Below are 10,209 nucleotides of genomic sequence, written 5' to 3' on the forward strand. Positions count from 1 at the left end.
TGTTCCCTCGAGTATTTCACCGCTCACGTCCCTCAATTTATATACCGGTGGGGATCTGGGTACACGTTCGCATATGACAAAGTACTCGTCCGTAAATGTCTGCTCGTACTTTTTGTCAAATATCTGACTGTGCTTGGAGACTCTCACAGTGTCCCCTATGTTAAACTTAAAACGTGGCCGTGTGCTTTTTTTCTTCAGGGGACCGTATAGATTATCAAATACTAGATGAGCATTATCGGGCCTGACCTCGGCAGGTTTCATTTTAATAGCGCTGTGAAATGACTGGTTGTACCCCTTTATTAGATCATCCAACACGTCCACATATCGCCGGGTGTTTTTAGCCGTAGAGTACCTGTACATCCTCTCTTTTAACGTTCGATTAAATCTCTCTACGACGGAAGCTTTAAGTTCACTAGCCGTAGTGAAATGGGTGATTTTATGAGTTTTTAAAAGTTTCTGAAAAGTCCCATTTAAAAACTCCTTACCGGCATCCGTCTGTAGCTTGAGGGGGACGCCCCCCTCGGTTAAAATAGAATCAAAGGCCTCCTTTACAGCTTCCCCAGTCTTGTTTCTTATAGCACGCGCGTAGGCTTTTTTAGAAAAAACATCAATCACCGTAAGGAGGTATTTTAACCCCTCGTTGTATTTGGCCAGCCCTTGCATGTCGCATAAATCGGCCTGCCACTGATACATGGCTCTCGGAACAAACACTCTGTTCCTGGGGAAATTCTTTTTAACCGGTTTATGTAAAGTATAACTGTCTTGCATAGACAGCCAGTCTCTGATGTCATCAGCAGCCACTTTTTTCCCCGTATCTTGCTGCACGGCTCTCTGCAGTCTGGAGACACCTCCGTATGACCCCGGTTGGCTGGGGTCATAGTACGAACTGCTCAAGACGCGAGCTGTAGTCTTGGCAACAGACATGCTTTTCACACACTGAGTGGGGGGAGAGCGGGGTGCGGCGTTTTATAGCTGACTGTGGATGGGGGTTGTTAAGAGACTGAGTGAACATCAGTGAAATTTTGTGTGTTTTTTCTACATTTAACCCATATTGTGTAGTTTGTTTTTTAATTATTATTATTTTACAAAAGAGTTTAGCTGGGGTGGGGATCGAACCCACGCGGACATACGTCCATTGGATCTTAAGTCCAACGCCTTAACCACTCGGCCAACCTGCTCAGCATTTTTACCCGTTATTTTACAAAGACTATTACAACGGTATTCAAGTTTTAATTTTTTTTTATTTTTGCAATTAGTGAAAGATATATATATATATTTTAAAAAAGCTGGTATACAATTTGTGAAGGTTACATTTTCAAAATGCAGGTATACATTTAGTTACAGCCGTGACAGTTGTTGAGGTAGATTAGCGATGTCACATGCAGTAAAGTGGATATAGTGGCTTTTTCAACGATACATGTATGTAGAGTAGAAAGCATCTGATTAACATCGATAGGCTGCTTATCATGAAATTTAGAGGTGACTACATCTACTATTAAAGCGTAAAATACAAAAATGTGATTACAGTCAAATTCATTGTCAGGAATACAAGATAGACAAGCGCGTATGAGACTTTCGGGGGAATGTCTTTCACCCTCTGACATCAGTTGAGTAAGTAAATCCATCCCCCGCTGATAATTTTCTCCGACTTGAGAAATCTCAAATAACACTCTATGAAAGCAGCAACAAGCATAATCATCCCGACAATCACTTTTATCAATAGCACGCAACAATAGTGGACTAACTTTTTCTAAAAAAACATTTAACATAAACCGCCGTAAGGGTCTGCTGATACCGTTCCCCATCGCAAGATGCTTTTTGTTTTAGTCTCGGGCCTCCCAACGAGTCAGAAATTCTTCTTCCAGGATCTGCTTAAACGCTGGGTTCTGTTCAAACAGATCTTGTTCCAGTCGAGTGATTTCCACCATGCCGTTGCGGGCCTCACGCAGATCGTACAGGATAGCTTCCACGGCCCCCTCCAACCTGCCGGCGGCCGCTCGGATGCCCAGGGTCGATAGAACGTGGGTCAAGGCGGGTGTCAGCCGATCGGTCCAGAGGTCACGCAACACAGAGTCAAAGTGTATGTAAAAGTAATTTCTGCCTGGAGGAAACAGACAAGGGTGTTGTCTCTGACTGGGGTGATCCACTTCACAACCGTAGCAGTTTCTCTCTTGATGCTTCCTGATGACTGAGGTTAAAAGGCCCACTATCATAGCCTTAATACAAGCCAACATCCCACGGCAGAGAGCCGGTCTGGAGAGAAGCGTGCAGATCTCAGGCGTCGGAGGGTCCTCTCCAGGATCAGAGGCCGGTGATGATGGGGGGGTTGGAAGGAGCTCCCCGGGATCAGAGGTCAGGGTTGCTGCTGGAGCCTCATTGTCCCCGCTTTCACCGTCGCTATAATTTGCTGCTGCTGCTGCTGCTGCCATGATGTTTGTGAAAAGGGGTTGTAACAGAGTCCACTTTATATAGCGACGGTGGGTGAGGGGGTGAGGGGGGTCCTTACGGCGTAGGTTTTGTCATCTCTTGCATCTGCTTACGCCCCCGACTCTCCTTAAACATCGCTTGGTAGTAACCAGACTTTTCTTGAATCATCTGCATCCAAATCAGAAACGGTATTCTCAGGCCAAAACAGTCGCATTTAGGCCACTGCCATATATTCACCATTCTCTTGTCCAGCTCCCCGGTCACGTCCCACTTCATAATGGTGGTACGCTGTTTACGAGCATCTCTATAGTGCATCTCCATTCTTCCAGTCTCGACCTCAAGGTCGGGGTCGGTGCTCTCCTCCATCATCGGGGTAACGACAGTCTTCAAGTTTCCCCATTCCGTTTCGGAAAAAGTCACCAGATACGGGTCGTCTTTCGGGGGGTCTGGGCCGTCTCCGGTGACCTGAAAGACGCGCAGTTCCTCCGCAACGTTGTCAAAGAGGCAGACCAGTTTATTCCCGTTGGGCAGCTCCCAGATAGCCCTCGGGTCTTCCGACGGTCGCATCATAGGTACCCGTCTACGTGCCGTATGAATCTTCCTGGGAGCCCCCGGAGGCTGCATAATGGCCTCCTGCTCCTGTTGAGTCTTAGAAGGTGAGGTTGAATCTTTCATTTCGGAAGTCCCAGACATGTGTAACAAAGTTGTTTTGATATGTATAATTACTCAAAATTCCTTATTTATTAAAATCCTGGTAAAATAAATAGGAGAGGGAGTAAGGAGAATTCCCAGAAGGCCCTGCTTCATGGTGCCTCCCACTGGTTAAAAGGGGGCGTGACGTGTTTCCTCTTCCTCTTTCCCTGTCTCTTCGAGGAAGAGGTAACATGGCTCTCTCATTAACCCAATTAAATAGAAAATAATCCTTTTATTATTATATAAAATTCCTGTAATAAAAGTTTAAGCATATCATTATTAATATATATCAAGCAATATTTTAATGTATGAACTTCATTTGGTTTGTGTTTTTCTTTTTATTGTCGGGGTGCACATGGGCAGAATGTTGAGCTGCTACATGCTGCTGGGGAATTAATGCTTTGCTCTTCATTACCAGGTATGTTTTGTTTGTTTTATTTTTTTTATATATTGATGTATATTTTTTTTCATTTTGCGCTCTTTCCCTGTCTCTTCGAGGAAGAGAATGTTGAGCTGCTACATGCTGCTGGGGAATTAATGCTTTGCTCTTCATTACCAGAGGAAAAGACACGTGCCAATAAAGGGACGTCGGATCCCGAGTCCAGAGGAAGCCACGCGGTGTCGTCTCTCCCTCTCCCGCACCCACACACCACACACAACAAAAAAAATACACAACGCAGAGTGAGAGCATCAGCTCTCGGACTTTAACCGGGACTATGTTTTAACTGGGCTCGCTTGGCACGATCGGGCCGTAAACAAAGACCCAAACGAGACCGGTTACATTTGGTGCCGTGACCCGGATGGTGTGTGTGTGTGCTGAAACCGCGCAGAGGATCACCGCGAGGACGCTGCTTTTCCCCGTCGCGCTCTCCGGACTAACAGCTGTTAATGACCGAAAAAAAAGTGTCGTTCAACTCAGTGTTGAAATTTGTCCTTTTTTTGGGTGACTTCATGTTATTTAATGAATCTTTTTTTTTTTGTTTCCCTCTCTGATTGTTTACATTTCCTGTATATTACCAGAATGTTTAGACTGCTGACCACATTGTGAGCTGTAGTACAATTGTATGGAGTAGCACGTGTTGTGCAGTTTTATTATTGTAGTCATGCTAGTTAAGTGTGAGTGTTTAGTCTAACAGTGTATTACCTTGAGTAGTTGTTTAATCAGTTAAAGCTGGTAATAATCACAGAGGTTTTTTTTCCCCCTTTCTCTCAACTTTCTTTTAAGTGAGTACTGACTTTCATATCACTGCTTGTGATTTATTCTTCTAGCCATGTCAAAGGTAGGTATGTTTAGTATGCTGGGTTTGCCAGACACTAATAGGGAAGTTTCACCTTGCAGTCTTGGTAGGGGACGGGGTTGGTTTTTAAACCATGCAGGTAGAAGTGAGACTACACCCATAGCTAGACAGCCTGAGCCAGTTCCTGTGGCTAATTCTACCCCTGCTTCAGACTCTTCCTATAATCCAGTTCAAGTGATTACTGTTGATGCTATGGGCAGTATCATAGCCGATTTAGCCAAGCAAATTGGGGAGAGTGTTACTGCTAACTTGTCCACCCTGAATCACCACAGCAGTGGCCTGTCAAAGTCCCTGGGTGTTTCACAAACTCCTGGACGCCATGATGCTTCAGAGCTAAGGGTAGTGGTTCAGCCAAGCTCAGATCTGCCTCCCTTCTACAGAGGTGATGGTTCAGATAAGTTTACCATCCATGAATGGAAGGAGATGATGGAGCGGTATGCTGCCAAAATGCCGTATGACACTCATGGTGAAATGTATGATTTTGTAATGAGCAGATTAACCTGTAAAGCTAGGGATGTGGTTAAAGTGTCTTTACGGAGCAGTGCCGATTTAGAGCCAGAAGAGCTTGCTGCAACTGTCTTTGACATCCTTGTACGAAATTTCAGTGATATTGCTTATTCTAATATGCCTATGAGAGACTTTTACAGTACAGTTCCAAAGCCAGGTGAGTCGGCCTTAGATTATTGGATAAGGCTTAACAAAATGATTGATGCGGTTGGGGAATGTTTGCGCAGACGAGGGAAACATATTGAGGATCCAAACGCTGAAGTTGTGCTCATGTTTATTTCTCACTGTCCTGATCCCGAGCTTGCGATGTCTTTCAAGTTCAAGCCAGCTGAAAAGTGGACTGCTGCTGAGGTGCAGGAGCGATTGGACAGCCACGTGAGTTATCTGAAGGGTGCTAATGCTAAAGCGCACCGTTCTCAGAGCATGTCTGTTTATGGTCAGTGTGTGGTTGTACCTGTTCCGCCGAGTCATGAATGTGAGTTGGGGCCGACGCCTTCTAACACGGGTGGCACATATTTTAATAGTCCCAACACCCATGTGAACAGTTCGGTGCAGCCGGTGTCCTCTTCTGCCAGGCCGCTAGCTGCAATGGCCCCAGTGGTTCCTCATTCAGCTGTCCAGTCCCCTAATGCTTATTCCTCTGACTCTGGTCTGAGCCAGCTGGTTGCTGTCCTTGACAAAGCCTTGACTATATGTTCTGCAGAGTCTCAGTCGTTGCCTGCTATGGGTTTTCACCGTTCTCGATGTCAGAAGGATGTGACAAGTACAACATGTAGAGTCTGTAGTGCTAGAGATCATTCCACCTATGCACACTGTAAGCGTGATAAGTTGTGTCGCCATTGCTTGAAGCCTGGTCACTTCAGGAGTCAGTGCCCGTCGTTACTTCCTTCACAGTCTCGTTCGGTGGGTCTTTCTTCGTCTACGCCGGCTTTAAACTAACTAGCTCATGTGGAATGAGGGATAGCATGAGCTATGTTGGGACTTCCCTCGACCGCTCTGATGATGGTGGTTCTTGTGGTCTCACTAACAGCCAGTCCGCCACCCCAGTCGAACCCCAGGCTCTTGAAGGAGCAAATGAGTTGTTTTACACTCCAGTTTCAGTCAGTGGTTTGTGTACTTTAAGAGGTATGCTTGATTCAGGGAGTATGTCTTGCACTCTCAGTGAAACGGCTGAAGCACTTCTTAAGGCAGCTAATGTTCCTTTGGCTGCTCAGCCTGTCCCAGAGTCAGTAGTCCTCGTCGGATGTGGTGGACTGACCACAAAGCCAAAATGCATTTACGAACTGAACATTGATGTCTATGGTCTAAAATTTTCAGTACCTACACTGGTTGTGCCTGGTCAACTAGATGATTTCATCGTAGGTAGTAATGTCTTGCGGTCAGTCATTAGTTCCATGAAATCTTCTGAGAAGTATTGGGATCTTATTTCTTCTCGTTCAGCTAATTCTGACTGTGAACAGTTTCTCCAGCTTATTAGTTGTGTCTCCCGCTGGTCTAGTTCCACTGTGCCCAATAAAATTGGAACAGTAAAACTCAGACAGGCAATCACACTGCTTCCACGCAGCGAGTATGTAGTGTGGGGAAAGTTGCCCAGTGAGGCTCCAATGTCACCAGGGAGTACTGTTGTTGTGGAACCAACATCCTCCCGTGCTACACCTAAGAACATTATGGTGGGCCGGGTTGTTACACCTATGTGGGGTGACAGATGGGTGCCCATGAAGATCCTGAATGCTTCTCAGCACCCTGTAACCATGCGTCGCAATGCGAAATTGGCGGATGTATTCCCTTGTCTTGCCCTAGAAGATCTGACCTTCATGCAAGGGCTAGCTAATTCTTCTCGAGTGACTGATGCTTCGTCTCCACAAGCAGTTCCTGATCCTGTACGTAGTCTTGCGGGGTGTGGATTAGGTGACATTAACATCGAAGGGTGTGAGGTGTCCGGCGAGTGGAAAAATAAGTTGGCAGAGCTTCTTCTTTCGTACCAGGATGTCTTTTCTCGTGGGAATCTAGATTGTGGTGAAGTGAGAGATTTCGTACACCGTATTAGACTCTCTGATGAGAAGCCATTTAGATTGCCTTACCGCAGGGTTCCACCAGCTCACTACCATAAGTTAAGAGAGGTTCTGACTGAAATGGAAATGAAGAATATCATCAGTAAGTCAGTGAGTGAGTATGCTTCACCTTTGGTGATGGTGTGGAAAAAAGATGGAGGCTTGCGTATTTGTACAGACTTTCGGATGCTGAATGCAAGAACATTCAAGGATGCGCATCCTTTACCGAACCCGGCAGACTGTCTTGCGGCTCTTGGTGGTAATGTTTTCTTTAGTACAATGGATTTGACTTCAGGGTTTTACAACATTCCTCTGCATGAAAAAGACAAACATTATACAGCCTTTACGACTCCTCTTGGGTTGTACGAATATAACCGGTTGCCTCAGGGCCTTTGCAACAGTCCTGCTTCATTCATGCGTATGATGCTCAGTATTTTCGGGGATCTTAATTTCTCCAATCTCCTTTGTTACTTAGATGACCTACTTGTTTTTGCACCATCGGAGGGTGAAGCTCTGGAGCGTCTGGAGATGGTGTTCTCGCGTCTTAGAGCTAACAATTTGAAGTTATCCCAGAAGAAGTGTCATTTCCTCCGAAGGTCTGTCCGGTTCTTAGGGCATGTGGTGGGTGAAAGTGGAGTTTCGGTCGATCAGGAGAAAGTTAATGTCATAACAAAATTCAAGAAGGAGGACTTGATGGAAGCAGACGGCTGCACTCCATCTCAGAAGAAGGTTCGATCCTTTCTCGGCATGGTCATGTTTTACCAGCACTTTATTCCAGATTGTTCATCTCTGGCTAAACCGCTGTTTGGTTTGACTGCAGGTCAGAAACGTGTGCAAAAGGGCCGATCAATGCGAAAGAAACCAGGAACATTCCGTGTGCTAACACCAAGTGATTGGTCTTCAGCTTGCGATAAGTCTTTTGCTGATCTTAAATCTGCTCTGTTGGGCAGCACTGTCCTAGCACATCCTGACTTCAGTCGTCCGTTTGTTCTGTCCACTGATGCTTCGCTTGATGGTCTCGGAGCTGTACTTTCGCAGGTCCCGGAGGGGGAGGAGAAAGCTAGGCCGGTAGCCTTTGCCAGTAAATCCCTTACACGTAGTCAGGTCAATTATCCTGCATACAAGTTGGAGTTTCTTGCCTTAAAGTGGGCAGTGTGCGACAAGTTTAGTCATTGGCTCAAGGGTCATGAGTTTACGGTATGGACAGACAACAATCCACTGTCTTATATTTTAACCAAGCCGAAGCTGGACGCTTGCGAGCAGCGATGGGTGTCAAAACTAGCTGCTTATTCTTTCGACATCAAGTATATTCCTGGCAGACAGAATGTGGTGGCTGATGCATTGAGCAGGGAGCCCTTTGTGAAACCACTTTACCGTCGGCTAATGTCGGAATCATACTCTGTGTTGCTTGACCAGACGCAGGGTGTGAGGCATGAGCTTCTTCAGGATGCTTTTCGGCTTTCTTGCATGCCTCACTCGCTTGTGCATTCAGACGCTGCATCTGCCCCGTTGTCATCTGAGGTGGTCTCTTCTTTATTGTCCGCACATGATGGTTGGGAATCAGCCTCAGCCCAGCGTGCATTGACTTTGGCTGGAAGCCTGAGTGATGTGGTCCCTCCTGCTAACGAGGTGTTTCAAACCCTTTCCCTGTCTGACTTACAGTCCCATCAGAGCCAAGATCAGGTAATCGCCAGTGTGGTACCTTACGTGGTGAGGAAGCGTAGGCCTTCGAGGCGGGAACGAGCCCATGTGACTGTTCAGACATTAAAACTTCTAAAGCAGTGGGATAAGTTGACAATATTGAATGGTGTCCTGTATCGTGTCACGAAAGATCCTATGACCAAACATAAGCGATTCCAATTTGTGGTTCCTAAGTCCTTGAGATCACTTGCACTAACTGGTATTCATGATAGTGCTGGTCATCAGGGCTTTCCCCGTACTCTGTCTCTTGCTCGGCAGCGCTTCTTCTGGTGTGACATGGAGAAAGATGTTCGTGCCCACGTGAAAACATGTAGGCGATGTGTTGTCAGTAAGACTCCTGAACCTTCAGCGAGAGCTCCCTTGGAGAATATTAAGACCTCAGCTCCACTTGAGCTGGTCTGTATTGACTTTTGGTCAGCAGAACATAATGATAAGTCTGTAGATGTGTTGGTGATTACTGACCATTTTACTAAGCTGGCACATGCTTTTCCTTGTCGGGACCAAACAGCAAAGACCGTGGCAAAGAAACTTTGGGATGGGTTCTTTTGTGTTTATGGCTTTCCTGAAAGACTGCACTCTGATCAGGGCACGAGTTTTGGCAGTGAGTTACTTGCTGAGCTTCTAGAGTTGACCAATATTGAGAAGTCACGGACCACACCGTACCATCCGATGGGTAATGGTGGAACTGAGAGGTTCAATCGTACACTGGGTAACATGCTGCGATCGCTGCCTCCAGCAGCAAAGCACAAGTGGCCACAGTTGGTACAAAGTATGACTTTTGTTTATAATTGCACTGTCCATGAGACCACTGGCTTTGCCCCATTTTTCCTCATGTTTGGTCGGGTTCCCAGACTGCCAGTCGATTTAGTTTTCAGAAATGTCCTTCGCGATCCCTCGGTGTGTGATTATGATAAGTATGTGAAGTCCTTAGTGGATAACCTTCGTTCAGCAATGCTTCTTGCTCAAAAGAATTCCACTGCTGAGCAGCGACACCAGGTTCAACAATACAACAAGAGAGCCAAAGGCTATGCCTTGTGCATTGGTGATGCTGTACTGGTAGCTAACAAAGGTGTAAGGGGGAAACACAAATTAGCTGATAAGTGGGAACCTGTATTGTATACAGTGGTAGAGTCAAATCCCTCCACTCACGTCTATCGGGTCAAGGATGGCAATGGCAATGTGAGAGTTGTCCATCGCAATTTACTTCTCCACGCTGGGTTTCTGCCACTGGGGGAATGCCTTTCTGATGGGCCTGTCTCCCAGAGGACTGAAGGTAATAATGTGCTCTCTTCAGTTGTGAGTAATGACAATTTGTCAGTAGTTGATTCTGATGTACCCTCATCTGTGCTTTCTCCAGCTGGCTCCTTACAGGATCTCTCTGCTGGTGTTGATCACGTTGGATCTGACGGTTGTGATACCTCTCCAGTCAGTAGTCAGACGGCGGCTGCACAGCCAGATACCCCTTGTACAGAGACTGCAGTTGATACCTCTAGTCCGACATGTCATAATTTGGTAGACTCTAGGGGTTCTCC

General features: G+C 46.2%; 1 non-coding gene across 1 annotated transcript; it reads right to left on the reverse strand.

The window, feature by feature from the left end:
- Positions 1–1,095: 1,095 nt before the first annotated feature.
- On the reverse strand, positions 1,096–1,178 carry trnal-uaa (transfer RNA leucine (anticodon UAA)). Its single transcript has one exon. It is a non-coding gene; the product is annotated as a tRNA-Leu (tRNA).
- Between the last annotated feature and the right edge of the window lie 9,031 nt (positions 1,179–10,209).

Source organism: Brienomyrus brachyistius, unplaced genomic scaffold (genome assembly GCF_023856365.1).
Source record: "Brienomyrus brachyistius isolate T26 unplaced genomic scaffold, BBRACH_0.4 scaffold40, whole genome shotgun sequence".
NCBI lineage: Eukaryota > Metazoa > Chordata > Actinopteri > Osteoglossiformes > Mormyridae > Brienomyrus > Brienomyrus brachyistius.